Below are 5165 nucleotides of genomic sequence, written 5' to 3' on the forward strand. Positions count from 1 at the left end.
AAACTTGCCTCATTTGTGTAAACCGTGTAAATCAATCTCATCCATTCATTTTCTTGATCAATGACTAAGATTAGTTTACTTGATTTTAGGAAATTAAAAAATAAAAAATATTAAAAATTTATTTTATTTCAATACTAAGGCCAAAATTGGTAAACAAAAATAAACTATTTTTATAATGAAATCTTTTCACATTGAAACAGTTTCATGAACATTAATTTCATAAAGAACAAAATATAATATGCACCCGTTTTATCATATATTTATTTCATAAATAACAAAATACATTATGCACCCGTTTCATTTTCATCCTACCAACTAAACGGATCAACTTCAATCACAAAGCAACATAGATCACCATGAAACTAGATCATGAATCATGAATCAATTATAGCATCAACATTTTCACCATCATGACTCTATTTCATTAACATGTAAAATATGCCTAGAAGAAGCAAATAAACCATTTTACAATGAAACTTTTTCACATTGAAATAGTTTCATGAACATGGATGATTTTTTTCCTCCAACCTCAAATCAAGATTTCATTCCATAAGAAGTTAGAATCTTCATAYCACGTTTCCAGATTCATTGAATAACGAAAAATTAAAATCAAGTTTTTAATATTATAATATAATTAAATTTTTAAATGTTACCATTTATATAATTTCCATTATTAAATTTCCTTATTTAATATTTATTAATAACTTCCTTATTTATCAAAAAAAATATGGAAAATGACCGAAATACCCTTATTGATTAAATTTAATTAAAAAATAGAATTTTACTATTGGTCGAAATTGATTTAAACGGTTTCTTAGAATTGCATGATTTTCATTTGAACCTGCCCCTATATATATATATATGCGGGTTTGTTGGTCCCGTAAGGGTCTACAAGAATAAGAACAGTTTGTAGAAGGGGGGATGAATACAAACACATTATTTTCAAATTTAAAATATATATTGATAGAGAAAATCAATACAGATTTTATAAGACTGTTCGCGGAAAGATAAGGTAAAGAAAAACATATCTAAACAATCTTTGGTTACACACAGATCTTTAGCAAATACAAGAAAAGATATTGCTAAAAGGAGATCTTTTACTTAAGCTAGAAGATGCTTGAAGTAAGAAGAGGATAGCAGAGAGATGCGCGCACTCTGCATGGAGAAGAAACACTTCTATTTATACCCAGTGCATTAAATGGACATTTAATGCAATATGGTAGGTTTAGAGTGCGTGTCAAACCTTAAGAGGAAGGTTTGTCCTTTGCTACAATGAATAGTACAAAAACACTATTTTTGAGCAGACATCCTTGCTTAAAGTTGGTGGACAAAGAGTCGACTAATCGGCTCCGTACCGTACTAACTTTCGCAAGGGTATGGGTTTGTCATTTGTGTGCATAAGGACAATACAACAACAATCGTGCTAAGCAAGCTTCCTTTGATCGCTGAAAGCTGGAATGACCTAGAGGTCTCATCATCATTCGCTGAAGCTAGAGCAGTCTTCACACATATGTAGTCAGGCTTGTAATAACTGAATACCGCTTCAGATCACGTACTCGCCAGTCTCTAATATTCAGTTTCAGTCTTCGACGTTCGCTGAAGGTTCTTTGGTGTGAGTGTTGTCTTCTTGAAGTATTGATGTCTCTGATGATTTTACAATGCAGGTTCTTCAGTTATTACTGAACATACTCAGTGATGATCGCTGGAACTGAAAATACAAAAACATAAATACAACGTGAAAGGGAAAAATGGATTATCATCAAATTACTGAAAGAGAGGATCAACAATCTCCCCCTATTTGATGATAACAAGATAACATAAAGAAAGTTATCTTATCAAATAATAGTAAGGAAAAGTTACATATGAAGTACATGTCCCTTTTTACTATTTTGGGATCTTTTTCAGTTAAGTCAGTCTCAGCTTGAGAAGTTTTATTAAGTTATATCTAAGAAAATTACAAGTACGGAAACTGAAACTGAAAGCTTATTCATTGACTTATAGATTGTCAGTGAATGATAAAAGTAACATCGGAACTCATAGACTTGTGTCCCTATTACTTTTTTCAGGGATCTTTTTCAGTGAAGTACATGGAATACTCATTTTATTAATCAATGAAAATAATACAAGTATTACAGTACATGTTCAGAATTTACATAATGTAAATACAATCAATGAAAGAAGATATAGAAAAAGAATTACAAGGAAAAGTGGATTRTTGTTACAAAGAGAATCTTATTCTAGAACACTTAGATCTATGTAATCAGGTACATTTTCACCAAGGTTTCTTCGACGTAGGAATTTCCTTCGTATCTTCAGATCGACGACTTTTCCAGGCATGCTATCATCTATCCATTGCAAGAGATACGCCAAGTGATCCATTGGACATAGATGTAGCTCTGACACTCTCTGAAATCTGACTTCACCTTCATAGTCAAGAAATATAACTCCTAACTCAGGTTTAAAATGCACAGAGCTGGGTGTATAGAGACCCTTATCTGGCAAGTCAAGATTCAGCATAGAAATGTCAATACTCATATGACTCTTCAGGACTTCATCTAAGGAAAACCTTGTTTCATGTTCGTTCCTTAGGAATGGTCATTCATTAGGATCAGAGAGCTTTATTTTCCTCTTCCCACCTTTCTTCAGAGTTGGCCTGTTAGGGACCTTGACATACCTGGAAATCCTTTTGATAAGCTCGTTGATGGTGTCCTCGATAAGTGTCTTGTGTCTCGACTTGGATTGCTGAATGGCTTGTCTGATCTCCATCCATTCGCTGTATCCATAGCAGCCAAGGGAGGAAGGGTACTCGGTAACGGCATTAAGATTGTCCCTGGTGATAAGCATTGAGACCAGTGTCCCACCATCTTTTGATCGTCCGCTGATGCTGACGCTGATGATTGGGCATGGATTGAGTCTCTTTTTCAGCTTTGCTTCGCTCCATTGCTTATCCTTGTCCACCAGCTTCAGCTTCTTCTTGCGTTCAGCTTCTGCCATAGAAAAAAGTTTAGCTTGGGTTTGGACAGCACTCACCGTTTTCTTGGACTTTCTCTTAGGAAGGACTTTAGCAGTTAGTGACTCGGCCAGCCTTAGGCTGTCTTCAGTCTGCTTCTTCTGAAGCTCTAGCTCTTTTTCAGCCCTTAATGCCTCGAGTCTTTTAGCTTCAGAAAGGAAGTCAAATTCACCACCACTAGAGGTACGAAGAGGAATTTTTACTCTAGTCTGGTCGAGTGACTCCTTAAGCTAAGACATCTACTGGTCTGATGGAGTATAAGAGCTGGGTTGATCAGATACCCACTCCAGTCGACCGCAGGTTGTTGAAGGGATGTGAAGTTGGTACTCTGAAGTGATCACTACCTGAGAGGTAGAGTCTTCGACGTTCGCTGAAGGTTCTTTGGTGTGAGTGTTGTCTTCTTGAAGTATTGCTATCTCTGATGATTTTACAATGCAAGTTCTTCAGCGATTACTGAACATACTCAGTGATGATCGCTGGAACTGAAAATACAGAAACATAAATACAACGTAAAAGGGAAAAAATGATTATCATCAAATTACTGAGAGAGAGGATCAACAGGGTTACATTGCAAACCACTCAATTCATGAAAACCATGCAAATTACTTTCGACCAATAGAAAAATTCCATTTTTTTCTTTAATTTTAATCAGTAAGGGTGTAATAGTCATTTCATTGTATATTGATTAATATTGGAAGGTAATAAATATTGTTAATTTTGGAAACGTTTCATATAAAAGGAGGTAATTTATTTCTTCTTAATATAAATTTTTTACCATTAATATGTTTTATTATTTTTTAACATTATATTTTATAAAAATATGAATTTTAAAAACAATAGAATATGAAATATGTGTTCTGTTTCATTGAAAAAAATATATGTACTTTAAGTAATGAAACTAATTTCATGTTCAATAATGACCAGCAAACAATTTCACAATATTTCAGAACGTTTTATGCATGAAAAACGTTCATTAAATAAAAAAAAAATATCCAGTTTTCAAAATGTCTCATTAAATTTTTAAAAATATTTCATTCTTTATATGTTCCATCGTTCAACACTACATGATAATCGGTCTTTCTTTAATGACAGTCACGTGAGTTCCTTCTATAAACGGTGAGTTTCGTTCATTGATTTAATGATACAAAATATTTGCTTTAGTATTCAAAGTGTTTCATTATTTTTAGTTGATTATAGTATGTTTTATATTTCATAATTTATTAGAATATACCTAATTCATTGTAAGAGACAAGGAGTCACGTGAATTCGGTAGATGAAACGATAAAACAGTTTCATTCATGAAATTTAATGGTACAAAAAATTTGCTTTAATATTCAAAAAATTTCATTATATTTAATTGATTATAAAATTTTCATTTCGACACGTTGAAAAATGGTTTGTAGTAAATTATTGTTGTTTATGCCGCCTTGGAGAGGTTCAATGGACCCTTTTCTTTTATACATTTTATAAGTAAAAGAGTACGGAAAATGATTGAGGTTTGGTTGGAATAACATTTATTTATTAACCTTAAAATTTAATATTTATATATTATTTAACAAACTTTAATCTGTCTTAAGAAAACATCTCATTATTTTATTAATATAAATATATTTATTTCTTGTTTCATTCGGTGTCGTCAACAAATAGATAATGTATATGCTTCCAAGTTCCAAGTTGCATTCAACTTCTACGGTTAACCGTCTTTCTGCTTTCTTCTAAGACATCTTGATAAAATAGAGTATACTTAGGTGACGTTTGTTTTTTAAGAGGTGTTGAAGTTTGAAGTCTTGTTTTACTTTTGATTAATAAGAGGTGGTGCTGAAGTCTGAAATCTGAATCAATAAGACTATTTGTTTTTATAAACCGACAAATGTTTGAAGTCTGAAATCTTAATCAATAGTTTATTTTTGTAAAATATTTGTATTTTTGTAAAATCAGGTGCAAATATTTTGTAAAATTCTCTTGATTTTCATATAATTTACATTGCCGAAGTTTGTCTCAACAATTACTTAATGGATGGAACACAGCAAGGACCTTTTGGATACCTTACTTCTGATGCTATCGAGAATGTTCGTCGGTACTTTAAACTTAAGTTTTATAAAGTATTTTATTAAGACGTTTAGACATTTTATGAAATCAAACCTATTATGGTTAA

This window comes from Cynara cardunculus (assembly GCF_001531365.2).
Source record: "Cynara cardunculus var. scolymus isolate 2C chromosome LG 11, CcrdV1, whole genome shotgun sequence".
NCBI lineage: Eukaryota > Viridiplantae > Streptophyta > Magnoliopsida > Asterales > Asteraceae > Cynara > Cynara cardunculus.